The following is a 27,792-nucleotide window of genomic DNA, read 5'->3' on the forward strand; positions in this document are numbered from 1 at the left end:
AACACCTCTGTCTCAGGGATGGCCAAGTGACTGAACTCTCTCTGTACTTGTACACATCCTCTTCTTTGTTCCCCCGATGCTCCAAGACCTGGTGATGGATCCCTGCTTTCTATACTCCAAGTCCAACCTTAGGCTTCTGCAGCACATTTCCTGAGGCATTATGGGAAAATGGAGAATCAGGAGTATAGAATGTATGCAAGTGAATGGGTCATCCTTTAAACACAGAGAGAATATTCTGTCCCACTCTAAGTATGTGAGCATAGGGGAGGCAGAAAGAAGATTGTGTGATGGATGGATGTGGTACAGGACTTGGTGGAAAGAGGGAAGCCAAGAGACCCTGATTTTCCTAAAATCAAGACACCAGAGGCCCAGGAATTCTGTCACTTGCTATGCTGACTTCTTATGTCGACTTGACAAAAGCTAGAAGTCATTTTTGGAAGAAGAAATCTCAGCTGAGAAAATGCTCCCCCTGCCCCCATCAGACTATGATGCATTTTCTTGGTTAGTGGTTGATATGGGAGAGCCCAGTTAACTGTGGTGGTGCCATCCTTGGAATGGCAGTCCTTGGTGCTCTAAGAAAGCAGACTGAGCAAGCCATGGAGAGCAAGCTGGTGCGGTGTTCCTCCATGCCTTCTGCTTTAGTTGCTGCCTCCAGGTTCCTGCCTTGGATTCTTGTCCTGACTTCCCTGAGCAATGGACTGCTGCCTGGAACTGGAGGCTGAAATAAGGATTTTCCTTACAGCAATAGGAACCCTAACTATGGCATGTTGGAGCCACTCTTGGCTTCCTTTGTGAAGGGCAGATCTTTCGAAACACCAGGATCTAGCCACCCAAAGTGTGAAGGCCACTTGGTGCCTTACCTGCCAGGAGCCACACCTCTGCACTCTCCATCCCGTCCAGAAGCTCCAGGAACACTTATTAGCACTGCTCACTGCTGTGTGGATGTATTCCCCCTGGCTTGATGCATAAACTATTTACTTTAGGTGTGGCCTGGGTTTTCCAGAAATTAAGAATAATGACTTTCAAAGCACTTGACACCAAGGAACAAAACCTAACCACTACCCAATGGCCTGTGTTCCTTTGAGGAGCCTCATGCAAGTGCCCATGCCTGCAACCTGGAGCTCCCCTCCCCGTGACACACACATCTGTGTTCACAACCGTCAGAGAGTCAAGAAGTTTGAAATCATTGCACCAGAGGTTTCTTGGGGCCTCTCCTGGAATCATCTGTAGGTGTCTGGTTTATTTACTAGGATTAGGGAATTCTTCCTTCTAGGGTGCTCTCTGGGGGTACCCTGTAACTGACGGGTCTCAGAGATATCCATCTATGCGAAATGCAGTGTCTCAGAGCTTGGGAGAAATGCAAGATCCATGGACTTGCATGAGGTGGAACAGGATGGGACGACATGGAATGGATTAGGCAGGGACATCCATAGAGACGGCAGCAAGGTGGCCCCAAGGTACCTGCCTGGGGAGCAGGGTCTCCCTTCTGAACTCTGTATTGCTTCTCTGTGGAGTTTAGTCCTTCAAAAGTGATGGGTACAGGTGGGCCACATATGGCAAAAAGCTCAGCGTTATAGCTCTAATACTCCTCCACTCCTCTATGCCTACATCGTCCAGCAAAATTTCTCTTCAGACTTGGTGGGGTGCCTCCCTGCAACACCTTCAAGCCCCGCCCCAGTCTTGATCCCAGGGATACAATACATACATGATATGAGACAAATGTGAACCAGCTCTGATGGTGTGCTGACTTACCTGCAGAATTTGGCTCTGCAGTGTTTTATTGTGTTTGGGAGCAGCTAGGGGAGCCTGGACAGCTGGTTCAGCTGTGAGTCAACCCTCCTAGGAACATTTCCTTCCCTACTCTGACTCTCACACCCTCAGACACTTGTATACCTATACCCCCATATGGACATGACTTGCTATTACTGTTCCTGTAACCAACCCACACGCAGACGGGGTTTGCAGGGTCATGTTTGGGATGAGTCGAGTGAGCATTCTGGCCACAATTTGAGGTTCATCTTCTAGAAGGCACTGGTACCTACCATGGTCAGGGCCAGCCCTGGGAATAGCCCAAAGAGCTGTCACTGTTCACCATGCAGGGAAGTGAGGAAGGCTTTAACTTTGCTGAGCTTGGTAGCTCCTCTATAGCATTGGATGTGATATGCCTTGTCCCAGATGGTTACTGTAGTGACCAAATCACAAAGTCCTTGCAAAGGGCTTGTCGCAGACATGCGCAGAAAACAGCAAGCAACTGGTCCATCTCCCACCTCTGGACAATCTTCATGTTTTGTTTTGTTTTGTTTTATACTAAAGCATTTCAGAATGAGGTGAAAGAAAATTTGCCTTTGGGCCTCATCTGCCTTAGCAATGCTTTTCTTCTGTGGCAGCTGTCCCGTGACACACTTGGCAATGCACAGATGTGGGGTTTTGGGGTGGTGGTGGTGGTGGTGGGGTGTGATGAGAAAACTAGCATGCAGTGAGTAGAGGCTCAGGCCACTGCTGAACAGCCCTCAGGGCACAGAACTGCTCAGTAACATTGAAGCAGCAGGCTCCAGGCATCAACAGAGTGGTGATGAGGAGAGCCAGGATCTAGCTGGCCACTAGGACTAGGGGCTTCAGGGTGCCAAGCACACCCTTAGCAGAGCCTCTGACATGTCCAGGGCTGGGAAGAGTATCTAAAGGAGTTGACAGAGTCACGGATTGTCCTCTAACCCTCTCTCTCACAAAGAAGTAAATGCAAACAATAGAAACAAATAAATAGCCAGGCCCAGAAAGAACATGGTCTCTGGACAGGGGCCAACCGGACGACATCAAGCTAGGGTGATTGACACTATTGGCTTCTTCTAAGCTCAGTGAGGTGAACCACATACTGCTGCTCCTCTTCCTGAGAGGATTATTGAGGAGACTGAAACACAGAGCACCTGCGATTTAATGCAGTCCAGTGACTAGAGAGTGGGACACATTTGGAAATCTGCTCAGGGACACACTAATGTTTTCAGAAATTTGCTGAACTCCCAACCCGCCCCCCCCCCCCCAACCCCTGTGATTCATCTTCCTGTCACTGAATACCGAGGTGCTCCGTGATTCTGTCACCAACCTGGAAATGTATGGCATCCCTGCCCCCCCCCCCCCCCCCCGGTGTAACCCATGCTGTCAAGCTTGCCTGATGTCTGCTACAAGTGTCTCTTCACCTGGCTCTCTGCAAGATGTTGTCAACGCAGTCCTTGTCTGTGTTCCACGCTGTCCTGGCCTCCATTTCTGAGGATCCTGCTTCTCAGCCTCTGAGATTCACAGATCCAGGGCAGGATCCTGTATAAAGGTGGTCATGGTTGTCGGTATGGCATGTGAAAAGTGAGGTACAGCTTTGCCATTTTGCCCTCTTCGCCAGCTTCATGTCTATGGGCTTTCATATGCTGATGCCTTCAGACACTTCATGTAGGATTCTGAACGGCTGCCACTCAGGGCAGTTCTTCCTTCAGGCTGAGGGGTGCAGAGCAGGGGGCGGGGAGGCGGGGGGGGGGGGGAACTTCACAGCCATTTGTCACAACATAACATCCAGAAGCATCTGCATTTCCATAGTTATTTCCGGAACAAAACTGATTTCCTAGGTAGGTCAGCGTCTTCCCTTGAACAGTTTTCACAAGAAAAGGCAGAGAGAAAGTCATTGGGGCGATGGCATTAAATCTGCTTGGGTGACTCAGAATGTATGTTGGCACGGCAACGCGCCATGTGGCGGGCAGCAGACGTGTCTTGTTGGTGGCGGTGGCGTGTCTGAAGAGGCCTGGCTTCAGCAAGCCATGCACAATTTGCTTCCTTTTAGCCTTTTCATATGAAAGCGTTTGAAGCTATCTTTTCATTTCTTTCCACGGGGCTGTAATCAATAGAAGAACACATTAAAGGTTCCCCCACCGGCGCATTTCTCAGGGTCCTTGTTGAAAGTGCGGGCTGCGTTCTGTGCTGTGCTGTAATGAGAATTTGAATTTCGTGTGGCGCATGATGTGTAAATGAAAAATCGCCAGTTGCCCAGCTGGGCAGCCCAAGAGACGTCTTTGCTGACAATTTATTCTGCACTTGGTCCTGTTAATTCATTCATCCGTCCGTACATTTCACTCATTCAATCCCTAGTTGGACGGGCTTTATGGAACGCCCACTGTGGGCTGCACAATGTACTTGTCTTTAAAGTGCAGAGATGGCCGGGCCACTGCGTTTCCTTTAGAGATGCCCCCGGCCCGCGGTGGTGACGGGCAGTGAGACTAGGAGAGTGTATCAAGGCGAGGGGTGTCCTGGAGTCTTAGCTTAGAGGAAGGAGGGCGTGGCCCTTTAGATCAGAGAAACAAGGAAGGCTTACAGAGAAGGGACCCTGCTGATGACCAGAACTGCAGGGCAGGCCCGGGAACAAAGCTCAGGCCTTAAGCCTCAGCTCCCATGATGGCATCACGTTTTAAGTGTTCTTTGCAGGGAAAGTGAAGGGTCTGTCTGAACAGAGCTAACGAATACCCTGAGACTGCCCGTCCCGGTGTGGTGCCTTATCCTTACCTGGAATTCAAAGGTCACCATGTTCCCTCTCTTGGGACAGAAAATGAAGCCCAGGACAGGGAAGTAAAAAGAAAACTGAGAGAAGCCTGGGGCTTTCCAGGTGGATGACTTCAGCTGCCCCATGGTTTCCCTGCACATCCTGGGACTTTGTCCTTCTGGCTCCCTGTGAAGTAGGGACACGCCCAAAGTTCATGACTCCGTGGGAACCCAAACTTGGCTTTCCCAGGGTGGCGTCTTTTGGGTTGATTTTTTTCCCCCTAGAGGTTCAAGACAGCTGTGGTTTGCCCTTTAAGACCCCCTGGAGAAGTCAGTGTTCAGAGGAGGTTGTTCTGTGTGTCTGTTTTGCTCGTGCTGGTACCTGAAGTGCGGGCCCAGTGCTCATCATGCTGTGCTTAAACACGGAAGCAGAAAGACATAAGAAGGTGGCTCCTTGGTAATTCTGCAGGATGATGACAGGGTCAGTGCTGGCCTCAGGTGAAACAGTGTGGCCCCTCAGGTGTGTGTGTGTGTGTGTGTGTGTGTGTGTGTGTGTGTGATGTCATATGTATGTGGTGTGTTTGGTATGTGTGGGGTGTGAGTGTGCATGGAACCAGTGCTGTGTAGTCTGTGTTAAGTATATGTAATATGTATGGTGTATATATGGACTACTATATGTGAGTTGTACACACACACACACACACACACACACACACACACACACACAGGAAGCGTGGCACATATATGCTGTATGATGTGCTGCCTGTGTATAGTCTCTATATTGTGTATGCGGTGTCTGCTTTGTGGCCTATATTGTACGATGGCATGTACTGTGTGTATTGTGTTATGTGTGTATGGTGTATTGGTGGGTGTTACATGACTCGTGTGTCCTGCTTTGCCTAGATGTCCTGGCTCTAAGGCTGAGAGCCAGTGCAGGCTTGCATGACACTGGCTTTGTGTTTCTTCAGTCTCCCGCTCGGCAAGCGGAGGACTCTGCTGCCTCCTTGCAGTGGTCGGTGCGATGCTAGTGCCTGTTCCAGCTGAGCTCTGTCCCCTTCCCTTCTCTGCTCTCCCTTTACTTCTGTGCCTTGTGGTGATACATGGGACAAATGGAAACATCGCTTCCCTAAAAGTGCATGGCTAAGCTGCATGCTTCCACGGCCATGGGAAATGGGCTGCCTCTGAACCTAGCCACACAACAGAGGGCCCAGCTACTGCCACACTGCAGCGCCACTGGCAGGTTGGGCCCTTCTCACTCTACTGCCTGCTGACTTGCATGTGCAATTCCTTCAGATGAGCTCACTCAGGACTCACTGCCTGCCATGACTCAGATCAGTGGTTCTTAACAGGGCATATTTCTGCCCCCTGGGAACCCTTGGCAAGGTCTGGGGCTAGCTTTGGTGTCATACTTGGGTGCTGCTGCTATTATCCAGTACCCAGAGGCCAGGGATGTGTCTAGACATCCTCCAGTGCCCAGGATGGTGCTTAAAGTAGTCAATTACGCAGTCCCAAATGCCCATTAGTGCTGAGGCAAAGAAATACTGGCTTGGAGAATGTTTGCTGCAGCCCTAAGTAGGCTGCCTGGTCCCAGGGCTGGGTGTAGTTCCTGGGACCCCTCAAAAGCTGAATGTGTTGAGGGAGTGTCCAGCCGAGGTCCACCTGTTGCCTGCCTTTCCTGTCATTCTCAGACACTTTCCCATCCTCCCCTGCCACGCCCTGGTGGAAGGAGTGACTTCTGCCACTGGATTGGTTTCTGCCACTGTGCTTTGTAGGGTTTGTTTTTGTTTTTGTTTTTTGTCTTTTGTTTTGTCACTGCCTGTGAGCTCTTCCTCTCACTCTACCATAGTCAGTATCCCTGGCAGGGTCATCTTACCTCGGTAGCCCCAGTTCCCACGGCAGTGCCCACCTAAATGCTTTCGTGGGTATTTAGCCTTGGTCCCTCCCCTAGCTGAGATATGCCAACACTGGAGGTATCCATCCCTCCCCAGAAGCTGAGCTCTGGGCTTCCTTATTGTGGTGGTGTGCCCAGACCCCTGAGAGACTTGGTGAGGTTCCCGCACCACGTTTGCTCTCCTGAGTGACTAGCAGGAACTCTGCTCCTGTCAGCCAACTCCTTCCCTGCACTTCACCCAACCCCTCCCACCAAAAGGCTGTGGCAGGGAGGCACTTTACATCCCCTCTCTCTGGTGTCTAACATTTCTTTTTCCCCTCTTATTTTGTGGTCAGTCTCAATACCTGACACAAGAAGAGGCCAAACTCGATATTAGTCCCTGAGTTCTCTAAGGACAGTCTTAGATCCACCCCCCCAAATACTTTCTCTTTAGCCTTCAGGGTTGGATCCTGCCTGCCTGATGCCCAAGGGCTATGGTGCTAGCAGGGGGCCACGGCTTCTCAGGCTCGCCCAAAGTGCCCCCAGGAGGAATCATTTCCGGCAGCCAGTTGAAGGAAGACCAGTGAGTCACTGAGGTGGAATTCCTGGTGAGGCCCTGAGTGCTGGGTGAGTAATTAGGTGTGGTTGCTGGTGGCCTGCCTCTAGACCAGCTTAATCAATTCATCACTTCTACTTCACCCCAGCTAGGCTTACTGTGTGGACCCCAGACATTTATCTTGCTGGTGAGAGAGTCTGTGTGGGGAAAGATAAATCATATCTGAGATCAGCTAAGTCATCACCTGCCTTTGTGGCCAAACCTGAATCCCAGGTCCCCTGTTCTTGCTTCCCAACTATCAGACCGTGAGATATTATAGAGGCAAACTAGCGGTGAGTGACTTCATTAAGTCAGGCCAGCAAGAGTGTTGGGGTGGTTCCTGAGGTAAAGCATTTCAGCAGAGGTTGACTCTAAGCAGCTCTCCCTGGTTAAGCATGCTTGGAAGTCAGATGTGGCTGAGAAATGCTGCATTGCATTGTGGGAAATTCCCAGTGCACCCCAGGCTCTGAGGAGTCCTGATGGATCTTTCCAACTGGCAGTGCTAACTCTGAATTCATGCATCCCAGTAAGGAGACTTAACTGGAAGACTTCAAAACATCAGAGGTTTCTGGGACTGTTGCAATGGTTCTTTGCTTTGGGAGCTCCAGGGTACCAGAGAGCCCACACTGAGCTTTTTCTTCTTTATGTCTTAAACTTAAGCTTCCAAAAGGTAAACAGAGTGGAGAGGTCAGAGGTGGGCAGAGGCATCTTAGATCCATCCCTGAGTGAGTATCTTGGGAAACAGCCTTGAAAGAGAGAGACAGAGATAGATAGATAGATAGATAGATAGATAGATAGATAGATAGATATCTTTAAAGGGGAACACTCCTCCATTGTGGGTGGGGGTGCAAACTTGTTCAACCACTTTAGAAATCAATCTTAAGCTTTCTCAGAAAATTGGAAATAGCTCTACCTCAAGACCCAGCTATACCAATCCTGGGCATATACCCAAAAGATGCTCCACCATACAACAAGGACCCTTGCTCAGCTATGGTTATAGCAGCTTTATTTGTAATAACCAGAATCTGGAAACAACCTAGATATCCCTCAACCAAGGAATGGATAAGGAAATTGTGGTACATTTACACAATGGAATACTACTCAGCTATTAAAAACAAGGACATCATGAAAATGCCAGGCAAATGGATGGAACTAGAAATGATAATCCTGAGTGAGGTAACCCAGACCCAGAAAAATACACATGTCATGTATTCACTTATAAGTGGGTTCTGGCCATACAATACAGGATAAAGGTACTACGATTCACAGAGCCAAGGAAGATAAGTAACATGGAGGACCCAGGGGAGGATGATTAAATCTCTCTCAGAAGGGAAAATAGAATAGACATCAGAAGTGGTTGAAAAGAGGAAACAAAGTAGAGAAAAAACATAGAGAGAAATGAGGGTGGAGATCAGACCTGGGGCAAGTGGGGGCTGGAGGACAGAGAGCCTGCAGAGAGAAAAGAAACTGTAGGCAGAGGCATCTCTGTGACAAGCTGGAGACCTAGGACAGGGTAGGCTTTTGGGAGGATATGGGGGTGACTCTAGCTGATACTCCCAGTAGCAGGGGTCATGGAGACTGAAGAGAACACCCTCTAACTAGACAGGACTCCTAGTGGAGGGAGGGGAACACCAACCCACCCACAAAAACTTTACCCTGCCTACAAGATGTGTAGGGATAAAGCTAGAGCAGAGATTGAGGGAATGCCCAACCAATGCCTGGTCCAACCTGAGGCCCATGCCATGGGAGAGAGCCAACCCCTGACACTATTAACAGTACACTGATATGCTTGCAGATAGGAGCTCAGGCTTCATGTGAGTCTCCAAGTAAGGGGAGCAGGGGTGGAGGGGGGGCTGTCTCTGACATGGATTCAGTTGCTTGCTTTTTGATCACTCCTCCCCTGTTGGGGCTGCTTTGCCAGGCCACAGGGAAAGAGGATGTGCTCAGTTCTGATTCGACTTGATGAGCTGGGGTAGGTGGATAAGGGGGGAATTCTCTTTTTCTGAGGATTAGGGGAGGGGGAATGGGGGAAAGAGGAAGGAAGGGTGGGACTAGGAGAAGAGGAAGTAGGGGGCCACGATCCAGATGTAAAGTGAATAAATAAAAAAAAATTTTAAAATTTCAAAAAAGCTTGGGAAAGGGGCTATGGGAAAATCAACCTCATGTAAGTGGCTTGCTCAGATATTTTGAGTGCAAAGGCAAATGTTTGATCCTTAGGGTCTTACCTGCATTGTTCTGTAAGTGGACCATCCTTGGGGTACATGGCGTGGAAGTAGTTTGCTCCAGGAATGTTTCTTTATCCCTGGTTTGGGCTGTATCCAGGCAAATGCTTTTAGTGCCTTTGTACACACCCAGAGAAATGCCTTCAACTGAACATGGAAAAGCCAGGCCGTCAGAGACATTCCAGGTGTGTGTGTGTGTGTGTGTGTGTGTGTGTGTGTGTGTGTGTGTGTGTGTGTGTGAATCCATTTCAAACATTTGAGGAGAGGCCCCTCAGGTCAGGGATTAGTACTGACCTACCAGGTGCCTGTTAGTAATAGAGTGTAATTAGGCCTGTAAACTGAGTCCCACTGAGGCAGAGTAGGACACGCAGCAGGAGGCAGCACTGCATGTAGCTGCTACTCTTCTCATGTGGTGAAGCCCCAGTGTAGTGTTCTGTGGAAAGCTGGGATGTTCAACCTTTCTGGAACCTTGTCATGAGTGGCCATTGCCATCAGTACCCAGTGCCCTATGGACACGTCAACAGGGCATGCTGGTCTTGTGCCAAATACTCACTGCTGAATTGTTACATCCATTAGTGCACAGATAAGCAAAGCCAGACGCTAAGTGTTCAGCCCTGCTCCGTGCATTGTGTTCCTTCAGCTGTCTTTAGAGAGAATGCGGTGTTAACAAACAGCACAAAAGCAGAAAAGGGGCTGATTTAAACTGATGAAACAATTGTCTCCTGGCCAGTAGATACACCAAGAAATCACTGCCAGTGTTGTCTTCTCAGGATACATCCATGTCACAGTTTCCTGCAGAGTCAGTGAGCTGGGATGCTATAGGGTATGTGTGTGTGTGTGTGTGTGTGTGTGTGTGTGTGTGTGTGTTGTTGTTGTTTTCTCTGTGTGGGCACAAAAGAAGCATTGCTCTGTGAATTGACTTTTAAGGTGGAATTGGGCATACACAGTGAAAAGAAATGAAAGAACTCCCGTGTTCTTGGTAGACCAAACTGGAGCTCTGGGCGCTTTTGGCTTTCACTTTGGGGTTTTGGCAGTGTTAGTAACATCAAGCAAATAGCCCGTGAACTCAGTTGATTGTAAGTCCCCCCATTTAAACCCAAGACCATCTGGTTCTGAAGCCACTCCCCTAGGCTGCCTCCAGCCTAAGTGGTCCAGGCAGGAAACCAGTGGCCCTTGGTGACAGCCCAGCCTCCCAGAGAAGTCAGACGGCTCTTAGAAACCACAGCCCACTCACAGAGGCACGTTCTGTCTTCCCTCTTCCAAGCTGTGAGTTTGGGCCTCAGTCCTCCAACAGATATACCTGATGAATTGCACGTTTGTTTCACAGAGTTGGTTTTTTTTTTTTTAATCCAGAAGTCACTCAAAGGCCAAATAAGATTGCAAGCCTGGGATGTTATCTAAAAATGCAACCTTGGCCGCTCTATTTATCAGGCTGGGGGAAAAAAAAAAGGCTTTGAGATGGAGCAAACACAGACTTCTGTGGGTCAGAGTCACCCCTCACCCGGCTTTTCTTTCTAATGAGTCGTTTGGTTTAATGAATCTCATGAGATTCCCTTGAGTTTGTCAAGTTGACAATCCGTTGTCTTTCTTGGTAGAAAGGATAAATAGGAATAATTTTCATGCCTAAAAAAATCATGTTCTTTTAAAGGCAGGCCCAGCTAAAGATCAACAACTCAAAGGGCGTGGCTATGATGTCTGAGGTTGTCCATTGTTTCAGCAGGAGGTCCAGGGTGGCCAAACGGAGGCTGTACCAAGCCGCCAAGCTGCTTCATGGAGGAGGCTAAGCCTGCCACCATTTTAGATCTCAATGAGTCTCTCCTCGTTTAAGATGGCCATTTCCATGCTGACCTGCTCTTTGGCCACCAATTCCTTCTGGTTACTTGATCTAGAAAACATTTTTAAAAATTGGAGACTTGGTAAAGGGACGGAGGCATGTTTCTCCTTGGTCCACCTTAGTCAAGCTCCTCAGAAGGGGTTCTTAGGATGGGCCTTCTGCAGCTCTATGGCTGGGGTCTAGCGCAGTGCTTGGCGGGCCTAACAGGCTCATTAAGCTAATGAGCAAGTCAGTGAGTGCAGAAAATGACTGCTCTTTCTGGCATGTGGTATGTCCCTGTATTCGAAAAGAGACAGATGGAGCAGGATCCATTTGCTTTTTAATTCAGTTCCAAGAAATTGTCCAAGTTCAAGAAGGTGAAGATGTAAGGGTCCCTCTTGGCTTCAGGCTCTGACTGGAGTGGCCTTTATTCTATTCCAGGAGTCCCTGTTTCTCTGAGTGTTCCTAGCCTCATGGTGGGCCAGAGACCGCCAATGGAGAGAGCTCTGATGGATCCTGCCAGCTCAGCGGACCCCAGACTTCCATTCCATGCTTTCCTGGGTTAGACTTCCAAGTTCACAGCCTGGTGCTGGAAAGCAAATGCTGATGGCTTCAGAGAGCAATGGCTTTCTTCCCAGCACACGCAGTGGCACCTCTGTAATTTGGGAGTCAGATTTATCTAGATCAAAAATTCTTGCTCTGCTCAAATAACTCACCCTCTCTGCGGTGTGCTTCTGTCTACAGTATCTCCAGTGTCTGACTGCAAGGATGCAAAGGAAAATCCCTAGATAGTGTCATGGTGGCCTTGGCCTATCAGCTCTACTTCTCCAGCTCCCCAGCTCCCCAGAACTTGCTTTTCTTCTCCATTACTCTGTCAAGGCACAAGGGCAACTGAGATGACTGATGAAGTCTTTGGTTTGCGTGCAGGCCAGTGCCCCAGGCCTGCCCCGCTTTGCCTGTAGAATGGTGGTTTCAAACAAATATGTTTTATCACCAGCAAGCTCTGCAGGCCCAGATCAATATAACCCATTGCAGTAAAGTCTTCTAAGTCATCTTAAGAATTGTTTCTGTACGGTCTCTTTGTCCATATGGATTCACCTAACAGATTTATTTTATTTTTATTTTGTGTATCAGTATTTTGATTGTTTGTATGTCTGTCCATGGGTCCCCCCCAGAAGCTAGAAGAGGGTGTCATATTTCCAAGAACTAGAGCTGTAGACAGTTGTGAATCACCATGTGGGTGCTGGGAATAGTGCCTGGATCCTCTGGAAGAGCAGCCAATGCCCTTAACCACTAAGCCATCTCTCTAGGCCCTACCTAATGGATTAAAAAAAAAATTCTGGCATTATCAAAGATTATATTTCATTCTATTTTAATAGCCATGTGGGTTGAGCTTCTAAAACCTCACCCTGCAGTTATATGCATACCATTAGAGGTTTCTAAACATGAACAACAGTGGAGAAAATAAGTAAGTTGTTGGCTCTGACTACAGTGACTCAACTCAGGAACCCTGTACCTCTGCCAGGGCAGAGTGAACAAGGACCATGTGACATGCCCTAAGGCCAATTCACACAGCTTCCTTGAAACAGCCAATGGCAAAGAGATGGACCAGCATGCCTTGCAGGCCCCTGAGGGCTGCCTGCAAGTGATGGAATTCCCTTAGGACCCGATTTAGAAGTCAGACCACATGCTCAATCCAGGTGGTCGGTCGTGTGAGCTGGCTGTCCCTGAGCCCCAGGCCGTCTGGATGCTGTGTAGCCTGTTCTGAGATCCAGAGGGAGGCTGAGAAAGATCAGGAAGGTTAGAAGCCCATGGCTATGACTAATCACCTCACACCTAAGAGAACAGCCTGAGTTCATCTCCACTCGTGTGTTCTCTGGCCTCTGCCATGCAGATAGCTCCTGATTTAGGACGGTTGGATTTAGTGCGCTTTCGTCTTTACAACAGCCTGGACTTCACTCCATGGAAGCCATCCTTAACGTTAGGATGCTGATCTGTGTTTTGTGCTAACACATGCGATGATGGGTGGTCCCACCCTCTCTCAGTGGGCCACGAGAAGCATTACCCAGTGCAGCTCCCAGTCAGTTCTGTAACCAAGGGGATGGATAAACACTGTACTGTGATGTACTGTGGCAGCTGTGATGGGACACCTGGAAAGCCAGGGATCCTAAACACGGTTCTATGTGTGATGGGCTTGCCGGGGACATGGCCTACGGGATCCAGGAGTATCTGCACTTTTCACCCGGGAGTTTCTGAGGGTGAGACATCAGAACCCAACGGAGGATGCCTTCTACATATGTGCTCTTGGTCCTTGTGTAGTGTTAGAACACAGTAGGACAAAGGCACGGCTGCAGAATCAAGGAATCAATGAATGATCCACGTGCCCTTCACGGTAACAAAGAGACTTCACTCAGGCCCAGCTGATCAATTCATGAGCTTTCACAAAACTCCCATTAATGTGGCCAAGACTTACCACATCTATCCCGAGGGCAGGCTGGGTTTTTTGAAAGAACTATCTGCGGGTTCTTTTAATGAAAACCAAACACTGTAAATCGTGCCAAGACTCACAAGCGACAGCCCCGGGGAGGAGAGGCTCCTCTCTAATTACCTGCAGCGAGTGAGCCAGCAAGGTTGGCCACAGGTCCACAGAGAGACAGATGTGTAAGTAGTGTCAGTCACCACAACAAAACCCATGCTGCCATTGTGTGTCCTGTGAGCCATGGGGGGAACAATGGGGGAAGCCTCCAGACCCACTCAGCCTGGCTTGCCCCATCCCAACCTGCACCCCCAGGGTCTGGCATGCAACTTTTAGAAGAGTTAAATATCAAATATTTCTTTGAATGATTTTTTTTACCCCCACTGAGAATAAAACTCACATACCCAAATTACTTTTGTTTGTGTGGCTCCGTGTCTTGTCGAGGACTTTCATCCCGCCCCCGACACCGCATGGAAGGATGCCTGCAGATACCATTAAGCCTGCTCTTCTGGCTGGTGCTGGTATTGATTCTTGCCAGCAGGAGCTATAGCAGGCCTGGGGTGTTGCTTTAGGAAGTGAAGCCTCACTCTATGTTTGGTTATTAAGAATGACTGCTGTGTGGGTCACCTGTGCTGGCCTTTCTGCTTCTTCTCTCTGAAGACATCACCGTGGAGTATATATTTTATTTTCATAACCCTGGGACACATCCAGTGAGACAGCCTAGTTCATTGATATCTTTTTTTTTTTAATTTAAAAAAGGATTAAAAAAAAAAGTCCCCAAGTGGTGGCATAAGCACCGTGGTAAAAATGAAAACACCACTGAAAGGATTGTCTCTAATAAGGTCTCTCTGCGTGACGGTTTTGCCAACTAGGCTTGAATAAATGGGAAGGAAATAAAACCTGAGAACACTAAGGGATTGTGTGTGAAAACGCCACAGAGAAATAGTTGTTGTCCAGGGGTGGGGGAGGTAGTGTCCCTCAGGCCACAGCTGGACGGACTGCAATAGACCCACAAACCCCTGCCACAGGCGGTTGGAGTTGGCAGTGGCAGGAGTCCAGGCAGTGCAAACAAAAAAGTTAACATGTAGTTTTTTTCTTTTGGTCAATCCAAGAAAAATATTAGAGGAGATAGGTCTCATTAATCTGGTTAATATCTTTATTCTGCCCGGGGCTCCTTGCAGCTGGGGTCTGTGGTGATAAAGTCCTTCTGAATTCAGGGAGGGGAGTGATTTTTCCCTCTTGGGTGCGAGCCACACTTCTCAGTTCCTGAGCTGGGGACCACATCAGTCTATCCACCTGACGCTCTCATATGTAGCTGTGTGTGGTGTTCCACTGTGGAGTCCTTTAGCATTAGAGTCTCCTTGTGCAGTCCTTTACAAGACAATACAGCCCATCCTTGGACACCCAACCATATACCTCTCATAGGGATGCCACAGAGTTTGGACAGGAAGGTTTAGACTAGCAGTTTTCAACCTGTGGGTCACAGCCCCTTTGAAGTTGAACCATGGGAAGACATAGATATTTACATTATTATTTGTAACAGTAGCAGTGAGAAAATTTGATGGTTAGGGGCTCACCGTAGCAGCATGAGGAACGGTAGTAAAGGTTGAAAGCCATCGCTCTAGACCAAAGGCGTCTGAGGGATGATGTCAGACATTGGGAGAGACCTCAGGCCCTGAGTTAGGCCCTGTCACTTGGGAATGTGACCATATTCCAGTTGGTTTTCTCGAACATGTGTGGGAGCATGGCTTCCTTTGCCAATGCCCAAGGACTGATACAGAGTGATACGAGCTTAGAGGAAAATAACCAAGTTTTTGTTTTTGTTTTTTAAAGAGCATTTGCCATCATGGAAATTAGTGAGAGATGTAGTGGATGGTGCAGCCGTGGTTAAATATTTCTTTTCTGACATGTGGTGCATCAAGAGGGTCCTCCACGGGGTAGCTGGAGCTTCCTAAGCCCCAAGAGAGGGCAAATGGCTTGTTACTGAGTTTAATTAGCCAACAGGCATCCTATCCTCCCCGAGGGCTTTCTTTACAACATTAGAAGAAGGCTCTGATGATATAAAACCCCATAAAATAACGTGCCTGCCACATCTCCAGGACGGATCTCTGGGGCTCATCTGGGAAGCTTTTAAAACGTCCAGAAATGCACCCACTCTTAATACAAACATGGGACAGCTGAAGGGCGCAGTGACCTCTGCTAACTGAGAGACAGAGGGTGAAGATTTATCTTGCACACCTACAGTGTGCCCTGGGCATGATTCCCAACTTCTACGCAAGTATCCCATTTCCCTTTTGAGTTGCTAAGTGCAGTAAGGAGAGATTCCGATGATTTAAAACCCATCCTTTGCCCAGTTAAGCTTAAGGCATCTTCGCTCCCACCCTTCCTCCATAGCACAGAGCTTCAAACTGGCCTCAATTTCCCTCTGATCACAGTGTGTGCCCCCCACGTCCAACATGGCAGCCAGAAGCCAATTGTGGCAAGTGCAAGTTAAGTTGATTACAGAAATCAGTTCCTAGTTTTGCAAAGCCATTGTCCTGCAAAAGTGACAATTGTATTGGATTAGTGGCCAGCCCACTTCCATGATTTTAATCACATTTCTAAGATTTACTTTTCCAAATGAGATCATAGCTGGAGGTATTGGGTATCAGGAACTGGGACTTTAATGTATCATTTTTTTGAGGGTGGGGGGAGGAGGTACCCAGTCAAAGCCCTAAATGCCCTTCAGATGATACTCTCTGCCATGGACACTGAAGTATAACATCTGACCCTTCGTTATGCTTGTTTACCTTGGGCACAGGACTGGTTTGGGTTATAGAAACGTCCAGGGAAGATGGGAGGTCTATGAACACAAGCAAATTGGAGGTTAGGCCTGCAGTGTATGAATTTTTGGGAGAACGTTATCCAATCTCTGGTGGAAGCATTAGGACACCCAGGGACTGTGGGAGGAGGGACTTGGCATAGGACCCTCTGTCACGTCTCATCTGTGTGACTTTGGCCACGTCCTTGGACCAGCCTGGTTTGCTGAAAGATGCTTCCATTGGCTTCATGGGTGAGTAAGGAGAAGGGAGACATAGTTCTGCAATTAGTCAGGTGCCCCACCCATGGAAAAAAGTTGCCACATGCCTTGCATCAGTTTTGAACATGAACTTAGATGACGGTGATGTGGAAATGGGGTGAAATCACCAGAAAAACAGATTTGTTGCTGCAATAACATTTCTTTCAAGAAAACCTGGTCCCTAGAGGTGGGCCTCGTTGCTGACATCTGAATACCTCCACATTTCCAATGAACAGAGTTCTTTTTCCCTGCGTGACTAGAAGCTTAAAACATTGCTTGCTAATGAACACCAGATGGTAGATCTGGGCTGCCTGGCCTATGAGTCTGTCCTCGATGCCCCTTAGCTCACTTCATTTATACAGTACCTGGCCCAACAATCCTGAAAACTGAACAGGGGAGAGAAGCCCAGGGTTTAACCATCCTATCACGAAGTCCTCCTGACTTCTGGGAGATGCCTCCATCAGTCCCAGTCTTTGACATCGTGGGCAAATCTGGCAGAAATGATTGATAGGCCTCTGAGAAACCAGTACCTCTGGGCCTGCACTATATCTATCCCCTTACTTGTTTTATATCCTGCTTCCTAGAAAAATCTGAAGGTGTAATACTCCCATTCCGTATTCCTTCCTGTGAGAGAAACACCATGTTTGAAATGCATGATTCTGTGAGGTTGTTATGTAATTTTATGAATTGTGTATAATAAGAACATCTAGCCTCCTGGAAATACGGCAGAGGCGGTGCATAATGTAGAAATCTATAGTGTCAGTGTGATGACTGATGAGGGTCAAAAGCAAAGGCAGAGGCTTGAGTTCTCCGGCCAGGGTCAGAGCTTCAGGCAGATCCCATGAAGGAGAGCCTAGTTCCCCCCTCTGTAGACAAGGTAGATTGTACTAGCTTAACGCGGATGGTGCACTGCCTTGTTGGTTACATTTCTGCTGCTGTGATAAAGCGGAAGTAACCGGAGTTCATGGGAGGAAGGGTTTATTTGTACTCACAGTTTCAGAGGGCTAGTCCGTCATGAAAATCTTGGCATCATTTGGCCAGAGCAGGAAGCTGAGAGATCATGTTCACTGTGACCTACTTACAGGAACCTTTGCTATTCATTTCCATCAGTCACACCAGCAGCAATATTTTGTAATCCAGCTACAGAATCTCCCTCCTATTCTTGGAAAATAACCCAATGAGGCACTTTCAGGGGATATGAAGGGAACAAAGCCTTCCCACAGGCTGTCACTGTCTCCTTTAATTGCAAGATTAGGCTTAGTGACAACTGATCAACCAATGCCATGGTGTCATTTGCTTGGATGAGTTTTTACCTGACTCCTTAGACTCCAAGAGTCCTTTAGAGTCAAGTCATTGCATGTAGATTTGTAATATTCCCCTGCTTGTGTTGTGACAGAAATGGAGGAGATACAGTGATGGATAACTAGGTCAGAATTCCCCTGTGACTATCTGTATAAGATTCCATTTTCAAACTAAAGCAATGGTTCTAAGGGAGCTGGCCCTAAGTGAGAGGCTAGCCTGGGAAGCAAGTGCTGAAGGACCATGGTGTGGGAGGGGCCTGATATAGAGATACTAAGGTAGACATGAATATTGTATGCTGGTGATGGGGCCCCATGGACCAGTGATCCTAACGGTGTTGTTCTTAATTCTGGTTTCTACTGTGAGAAGGGCTTCCCCTCCTCCATTCTATTTAAAAATAGCATATGTTAACTACACAAAATAATGGGATTCATGTGTTGTCTTCATCCATGTATATAAGATATTTTGATTACTATCTTTCTTGGTCACCATCTTAGTTATTTTTCTATTGCTGTGATAAGACACCACGGCCAAGGGGACTTACAAAAGAAGGCATTTATTTGGGGCTTACAGCTTCAGAGGGCTAGAGTCCACGGCCATCATGGTGGGGAGCATGGCAGCAGTCAGGTAGGCATGAGTCTGGAGCAGTGCCTGAGCGCTTACATCTTGGTCCACAGGCATGAGTCCCAGAGAGAGACTGGAAATGATGTGAGCTTTTAAAACAAAACCTGTTCCAGTGACACATCTTCTCCATAGAGGCCACACCCCCAATCCTTCCCAATCAGTTCCACTAACTGGGGACCAAGTTTTCATACATATGAGCCTATCCTATGGGAGCCATTCTTGTCACTCTTTCAGATGGTGTCCTTGTGGCCTCCCCTACCAATAGGGGAGGGTGATGCTGTGGACTTGGAATGCAGGGCTGCCCCACTCCAAGGCCTTTGTCGGAAGTACAGCAAGATAGGTTTGTTTTCTGGAATGATCTGGAATGAATTAGAATGAGGTGACTTGTACATGGCTGGTGGAGGTGAAGAGCCACAGAGCACCTAGACTCTGACCCACCCTGGGAGATGGACGTTTGAGGGGCCAGGACACACGTGTCCCCTCAGATAGACAGCAGCTGCAGCAGCACTTGGAAATTCAAGCTCCGTGAGAGTTGAGAACCAAGAGGGAATCAATGCTCAGGGCATAGTGAGGAGCAGGGACAGCTGCTGCCAGTATGCCTCACTGGGGTAGGTGGGAAAGGCAGCCAGCATAAAATGCGCCACCCAGAAGCGGGTTCTGAGGAGTTCTGGAGCAGGCGCTGGGGTTGCCAAGAAAGAAACACTTGTGGCATCGGTTCCATAAAAGCCTTGTTAAAACAATGTCGAGTTGATATCGAGCCTGTGGCCCTGGACTTAGTTCAAACACAAGGGCGAGAACACATGGGCATGTAGTCATACCTACCAGCGTTTGGAAAGCAACTCTTGCTAACACTTCAGGCTGTGATGTCAGCTCAGTGGAATTAGAGTTACCCTGCTCGGAATTACAGAACTAATTACAGCCAGCTTCAGTAACAATTATTAATCAGTCCAAACACAGCCTGCTCCTTGGTGGTGGATGGTTTATATGGACTAATCAGGGTCCAAATTAGTTTTGCTAATGATCTTGGATGGTTTATGTCCTGAGGCGAGACAAACTTCAAGGGCCGTGCTCATACCCAGTGTTAGTCTCAAGGGACAGAGGCTGCGCTGGCAAGCTGTGAGGTCAATGTGGTGAGCTCAGAGCCCGTCACATTTAGTGTTCAGAGAGCTACTGCCAATCACCCAGAACACCCAATACAGAGAACTCAGCAGCCCACCTTGGTTCTTAGGAACTAGCAGATGGAACGCCTGGCAACTGTGGGGTCCTCCAGTGGGCCAAATGTGAAGTGATCTTGGGGCACCGCAGCTTGCCCATAGCCTTTTAGATGTGTTGGAGCGTGAATTTTGGAAGCATGTGAAGTGGGACATTGCTATCTAACTGTATCAGCTGTGGTGTCCTATCATTGGCCCTTCTGCATTAGATGGCCAGTTCCCCTGAGGTCAGGGATGGAACTTTAGTCACCTCTCCATTCAATTCAAGGGCAGCTTACGTATGATACCACAGGGTTCTCATGAGTAGCTGCTGTTTGACTGTCCTGGAGCACGGTTAGACATCCACAGAGAGCAGGTGTGCTGGTCAGAGTGTCAGGCATGGCTGAACCAGATATGTTAGTGTGGAGAGCCTGTTTCTAGCCTTTTGCTAGCCAAGCCCTGCTGCTGGTGCTTGTTAACTTAGCCCTTCTTTGCCTGGCCTCCCTGTGGATGGATGTGGAAGCTGGGGGAACCCAAAGCTGGCTCACAGGTAGGCAGCTTGGAAGTCTGGCTGTATGTGCTCCCTTCTTGCTCTAGGCCCCTCCTTCCTCCTCCCCAACCTCTTTGATCTTGAGAGTGGAGGCCACTGTTTGATAGCAATCTCTGGTCTCTGACTAGAGTCTCTCCCATCCCTCAGCGCTAGACTCCAAGCTGCAGAGTCGACCCTATCATCTTCCACACACACTGATGCTTTCCCCTCAGAGTCTCTCTAATGTTGGCATTTGCCGAGGCCAGGAACTGAGCAGCTCCCTGCCAAGGGCCAGTTTCCCACAGTGGCAAAGTAATCGTGTCCAACACGATTTTCTAAACGAGGACAAAGAGTCCAGCTTGTAAAAAAAAAAAAAATAATAAGATTATTAGTTCAATAACACTAATCTTTTGTTTTACCTCATAAGTTTTATCTTTCCACGGAGATAGTGTGTCCAGAAATCCATCTTGGGTCTGGACTTTCCAGCACAGAGTCCTTGTGAGAGTCCTTGACCCACGGGATGAGGAAGCCAGCACTTCCTCATGGAATGCCCCGGAACTGTTTGCGCCTCTGTTCGTGTGCTTCAGTTTTCCTGCTACATAATGTGGCATCTCAGCTGTAGCCCCAAGAGCCACTCTATGAAATGGCCAGGATGAGAATATCTGCTGGTGTTTGTCAAATGGCTTCATGGCGTTCTTAAAATCTAGTGCCAATGACGTAGGCGTCATGCACTTCTCCACATACCACTATTTTTCAGGGCCCAAGAACGGTGTGGTACATGGGCCTTGACCTGCCTCAGCTTCCAGGCAGCTTGGATCTGCCAATGAAGCTTTTATTTATTTATTTATTTTAAATCAGAGCCTGGTGAAACCATTTTCCTTCCCCCACCATAATCCTTCATGTCCTGTCTTTTTGTTCTTGCTTTAATGGGACTTGTATTTAACATGTTATGCCTACTGTGAATTTCCCCAAACCTCAGAGCATTGGCCACTTTCTTCCTTGTCTACAGCGAAGGTTACTGACTGTCACACTTGCTTGTCACAGGGAACCCGGCATGTAAAGCGAGATGACGTGACATTTTGAAGCAAGATTTGATCTCAGCTTACCTCACCCATGCCAGCACCTGTGTCCTCATCTACAGAGAAGGCTTGCCAGGCCCCTTTGTTGGCCTGGTGCTGATAGGAGATAAACACTGCAGGTCAACCAAGAGACCCAACGCATGTTTACACTTCTCTTTGCAGTCATGGGTTGGTCTTATCTGGGTTGTCGTCACAGATGTGTGACTGACCCAAACCTAGCATGCCACACCTGGGGCTTAAAGTTTCAAAGCTGTCACGTTGAATCTCTTGACAGCTCTCTCTCCTCTCTCTCTCTCTCTCTCTCTCTCTCTCTCTCTCTCTCTCTCTCTCTCTGTGAGTGTGTGTGTATGTGTGTCTTGTGAGTGATGTCTGCTGGGATTGGAGGGTCTGTACTTAAAGGCTGGGGTCCCTGCTACCCATGGCTGCTAGCTCTTTCCCCTTCCCCTCTCAGTACCACCCTTGTACCCGGAAAGTACAGGGCATCAGATGTGCTGGGGTTGAAGGGAGGGGCTGTGAAGGTCAGTAACTGTCCTGCAAAATTTCCCTGTCCCAAGAGCAAGTGATATTAATAAGAAATACAGCCTATCCCAACACTTTGAAGTCTTTGATTGATTATTGATTTATTGTGTGTGTCTGTGTGCATTTGCATATATGCATGCATGGCAAGGGATGTGCATAGAAGTCAGAGGGCAGCTTGCAGGAGTCAGTTTTTTTCCTCCCATGTGGGTCTTGGGAGAGGGGGAGCCTCAGGTCGTCAGCCTTGGCCACAAGCATTTTGCCCACTGAGACATCTTACTTGCCCAGTCGTGACATTTTTGAGAGAGAGAGAGAGAGAGAGAGAGAGAGAGAGAGAGAGAGAGAGAGAGAGGGAGAGAGGGAGAGAGGCTGCAGCAGAGAATAGGCTTGCTGAACACAGGAGTCTGGCTTCCATCTTGCACTGGGCCTTGACAAGTTGTGCAAGTGACTCCGAGCTCATGGCCTCTTTCTAACCTGTGTGTGCATGTGTCTTGCCAGGGGAAAGTTTTGTGTAACCAGATTCTACTATCTAACAAAGGGAGGGAAGAAGTCAGGGTGCTTGTTTTCTAGGCTGAGTGGTGGCTGGAGGGGTCTCAAGAAGTGCAAGTGTGTATTCCCCAAGGCCGAGCCAGTGGGATGCTGCCTATGGGAGAGAGACCAGGAGGGACCCACACTTGCCAGCATCTTCCACTCTTCTAGATGCTGGGCACAAAAGAAATCTGACATAGTAAGATATGTTTCATGATGGGAGCAGTAGGCTGGTTCTGAGTGCTACAGGCTCTTCTCAGAGCATCCAGGGCATCAAGGGCACCAGCAGCAGGTTGATGGAGCCCATCAGAGAGGCTGCAAGAGCGCCTCCCAGAGGACATTGCAGGAACAGCCTCGAGTTAAAGGTGAATGTCGGTATACCGAAAAGCCAGGTTGTAGTCAGGTGATGGGAGGAGAATCAGAGAAAGGAGCCAAGAAGTCAACACTTAGGGATGATCTCACAGGCCACCTGTCATGAAAGACTCCAGAGAAGACCCACTAGTCACCGAAGACTCTGGGGGGAACAACCAGAAGATGTCTTATGAAGATCACTGGCAGGTGGAGAGTCCCCGTGACCAAAGTGCTCTGCTGGGTGAGGACACGGTCTGTCAGTTCATGGCCACAGAAGAGAAGGGAGCTGCAGCGCAATATGGCAAGAGCAATGGGGGAATATTGCTCATCTTTTACTTGAAGACTGGCGGTATCACTTCATGCTCAGCCTGTGGGAAAGCACAGTGTGGTCCAGAGAGGGAGATTGCTTCTGTAGAGGCCTTTTCTTGGGGTATATGACTGGCAAGCCTCACTGGATCACCTCCTCCAACTGCATATTGTTGTGTCCCAACCCTCCCTGGCTTATCTTCCTGCCCGTGTTGTTCTTTGTCTCTTAGAAATGGTACGCTTCTAATTGCTGATATCTGTGTTCTGTTGGGAGGATTAGGGTGTGCTTGGGGTGGCTGGCTGCAATTCCTTCAGCCAATGGGGGAGGCCTCACCAATCTCTGTCAGAGGCCGCCGTCCTGATTCACAGGCCCTTGGCATCTCTGTGGAATTCTTCTGGGAAGGCCTCGCCTGGTACCCTAATGCCAGTGGAGTGTCCTCACAGAGGGCCTGTCAGGATCTCAGACAGATGAGGGAGAAAGGTGCTTTAAATTCTTCTTATTTTCGGTAAAAGTAGACACCACCCTGAGGAAGAAGGCAAGGTCAGCCTCATGGACCTGTGATCATAGAGTCTCCTGATGTGTGTCCAATGACCTGCAGAAGGTTAGACCAGGGAGTCAGGAGACAAACCGTCTGCAGAGAAGCTCAGCTTTCCTGCTGACAGAAAGCTGAGACTATGTGGATAATACAGGCGAGCAGGACCAGCTGGTCTAGTTCGGAGTGGTGGCCAGTCAAAAGCAAAATGAGCCTGGCCCAAGTAAATCAATTGCCCAGACACAAGGGCAGTGTGTCTAAGTGACAGCAGACAGGTAAGGGAGCAGGGACGTGGGAACTTCATATAGCATTTAATTGGATGAATGAGCTGGTGGCTGTCACAAAAATAGAGCACATGAAGGGAGAAAGAAGCCCAGGACCGCACTGCTCTTTTAGGGTCTGTTCACTCTTAGAACTTTCTGGAAGAGGTGATTTCTAGGGAACCCTGGTCAAGTCAAAGAAGGGACATTCTAGCAGCCAGCATTGTCTGAGAATCAAATGGTCTGTGTGTGTGTGTGTGTGTGTGTGTGTGTGTGTGTGTGTGTGTGTGTGTCTGCGCGTGCGCGTGTGTGCGTGCGCACGCAGGTGTTGGCCTCCATGTCACATGGTTTGAGTAAGCAACCCTTGCATCCATGGGCAGTTCTTCAGCATCTGTTCTGTTGACATCACCCCTCTTTCCAGCTCAAGTAAGACTGGGAAGCAACCCATTGTACAAACCTGACCAGTGAGCTCAGTGTTGGAAACCTAAAGAGATCCCTGATGGCCCAGAATGGCCCTTCCCAGTCTAGATACCACATCCTAGGACATTCCAGTGGAAGGCACAGTCTCCTCTGGGATCTTCCTAGGCATTGAAACAAGTTGCCTTAGCTCAGCAACTTCAAGCACAATACAACATTGACACTGCCTTTCAAGTTTGATCCTTAGCCCCTGCTGAAGTTGGCCCACTGGGTGGGGGGTGGGGCTGCTTTCTTTTGGGGCCTGGGAGGAGGCACACTTTCCCATCATTTTGACATCTGCAGGTTTTCCTTGATCTTTGGTCCCTTCCTTCAGCATGAACTCCTTTGCTTTCACCAGCACACCACTTTCCTCTCTTCTGTGGTCATCTCTCTGCCTTTTCCCTTTGTGGACATGGTGTTAGGATCTGAATATGAGACACCTCTCACAGCCTCGCACTTTGAAGGCTTGCTCTCCAGCTTGTGGCTCTAGTTTAAAGGCGGTTGGGCTTTTAGGAGGTAATGTTTGGCTGTCAAAAGTAGACACCAGGGTCTTGCTTTTGAGGGCAACACCTGGCCCTGGGTCTGCCGGACTGCTCTGCATTCAGCTCACTGACATGTGGGCAGCCACAGCCTCCTGCTCCTGCCTCCAAAGGTGAAACCCACTCACCATGCTGTTTCCACTGTGAGGGACTGCCCCCTTTGAAACTGTGAGTCAAAGAAGCCCTGTCCTCCTGTGACCACTTAGGTTTCTGTCAGGGATCTCAGTCACAATGACAGAAAAGTCACTGATACTCATGGTAACCACATTTAAGGTCCAATTTGATAACTTAGGCCTGTCTTTCCTTAAGACTCCTACCTGGGGTGAGGAAGATGGTTCAGTCAATAAAGTCCTTGCCTTGCAAGCCTGAGGACCTAAGTTTAAGTCAAAACGTCCAAGAGAAAAATTGGTCTCCTGTGGTGGTATGCACTTGCCATTCACCCACTGGGGGAAGGACAGAGACAAGAGGACTTCTGAGGATTGCTACCAGCCCTCTCCCTCACCTCACCTGCACCTCCACCCCTCACCCACCTAATGAGAATCACCAGAGCAAGTAAGAGAAACAAAGCAGCAGGCAGGGAATGGTGGTATGCACCTTTAATCCTAGAGCCTACAGGCAGAAACTAGTGACTCTCTAAGTCTGAGGCTAGCTTGGTGTGTATAGGGAGTTCCATTTCAGCCAGCCCTACTGGGGAAAAACAAACACACACACACACACAAACAAACAAACAAACAACAGTGACAAAAACAACTCCTCCCCTCAAACAAAACAAAACAATCCAAACCAAAACAAAAACTAAGGCAACACACACACACACACACACACACACACACACACACACACACAAAGAACTCAAAACAAGGTAGACAGTGTTTGAAGAGTGACAACTGAGGCTGTCTTCTGGCCTTCACACACACACACACACACACACACACACACACACACACACACACACACATACACACACACAAAGAACTCAAAACAAGGTAGACAGTGCTTGAAGAGTGACAGCTGAGGCTGTCTTCTGGTCTTCACACACACACACACACACACACACACACACACACACACACACACACACACACACACGAGTCCCTCATGCCAGGAAAAGAAGCATTCCACACAGACTATGGGGATCAGATTTTTCTTGTGGGAACGGGGCAGCACTTAGCTTAGCTCAGAGTGGGAGATAATAAGACAGGAGATGATGATTGGCAGTTCTGCTACACTGGTGGCAGAGAAGATGGATCTGTGAAGGCAAAGAAGGCAAGAGTTTGAATATCCGTGCTCTCAGGATAACCAGCAACCAAGGAAGACAGAGGCCAAAGTGGAGAAAGGCCCAGGTGTGCCTGTCCTCTGTGCCTGGCATTCAGGATTGTGTGGAAAAGTGAATGCATATACACAAGGGTGGGGTCGGGTGGTGCTGCTGCTTGCTGGGGCTGTCAGCAGCCTCCCAGCCTGGAGCTTTTAAGCCCAGGGTGCCTGGCTCATCTTAGAGCACAGCGTCACCTTCTGTGTGGGTAGCATTGACCCTGTGGGGGAGGCAAAGGTACAAAGCCTCAGCACACAGAGGTGAGCCCTGCCGGGTTCCAGGCTCCCCGTTTCTGTCCCACTCTCTTTCATTCATCTCTACAATCTGGGAAAACATCCATAAGCCAAGTCTTTATGGTTCTGGACCTGGCTTCCTCTTCTAGGCTTCCCAGCTCTCGGGGATGAATCAAAATGTCCCTGTTTTTCAGTTGCCAACCAATCCTCACAGCTGATTAGAGGGCAGATGAGAAACTCACAGGCTGAGCTAGCTTCTGAATTGTCTTCCTGCCCACCCTGTCCAGGAGACAGCCTGAGTCTCCAGGGCTGTGGGTGTACCAGGGCTGAGGGAGCCCTTTATATGCAATTATGTTTGCTCACAAAATAGGTGTGCACTAAGATAGATAGCATTCCTGGAGTTGCTGCTCGGGCAAGCTGGATGAATGATGACACTGTCTCCCTTTAGAAACTTCCAGGGCTGTAATCTTGCGCAGACTGTTGGATGGTGCCGAGCCCAGAGGGCTTTAGATTCCTTGGCTTGGTTGGACACACGTCAGTCTCCCACTAAGAGCTTCAGTGGTTGGGTTCTTAGAAAGCTATTTGCTTTTTTTTTTTTTTCTTCAGAGTTTGGCGAGTTAGGACAAAATGAACTGTCTACGGAGAAGAGGAGATCCCAGGCTGCAGGCTGGTTCCATCAATCATTCATTCATTTATCCATCACCAGGGGGGTGTCTGCTGGAAGCCAGACGCTGCTACGGGTTTAAAGATGAAAAGAGCTTGGCCCCTGTCAGCTTCCGAGGAACGCTCAGGCTGGTCAGTTAGTGGGTGACAGGCATGCAAACAGCCTCCTGTGGCCCTTGGGCTCTGTGCAGGAGACGTGGGTTGAATAAGACAGGGGGACTGGACAGTCATGCACTGGGAGAATACAGGGTGCCTGGCCAAGGAGGGTAATTCAAAGCTGGTTGACTGTTGAGCTGTTCATGAAGTGTTGGGCCTGGAGGGAAGGACCCGGTTGAATACACCTCTGGCCTGAGAAGCTGTGCAGATGTCATACGCGGCAGAGAAGCCAGGCAGGACACAGTGGGGGTGGGGATGAAAAGTCACTCTGTGTGTGTGTGTGTGTGTGTGTGTGTGTGTGTGTTCACAGAAACAGGGTGATGGTGAAAACATGTCAGGAAAAGAACAGCTTGGTCATCTGGTGACTGGGACAGGTGCTTTTGGGAGATGAGAAACTGTGGCCAAGGAGATAGGGGGAGGATATCTCAGTGGCTGGACAAGATAACATGAAGCAGAGCTCTGTCATGGCTCAGCAAGAGGGACAGAGAGAGCCTTGCCCCAGACTTGCTTGAGAACCAGGAAGAGTAGAAATCTACCAATGCCCAAGACAGTGGCGCTCCCTCTTGACTTCTTTCAGACAAGTGACAGTGACTGTGCCAGGTGTGCTGGTGGAGGAGCAGAGTCAGGGAAACTTGTAGGTGTAAACCTCATTCACAGAGGACTGGGATTCTG

The sequence above is a fragment of the Acomys russatus genome, chromosome 12 (genome assembly GCF_903995435.1).
Source record: "Acomys russatus chromosome 12, mAcoRus1.1, whole genome shotgun sequence".
NCBI lineage: Eukaryota > Metazoa > Chordata > Mammalia > Rodentia > Muridae > Acomys > Acomys russatus.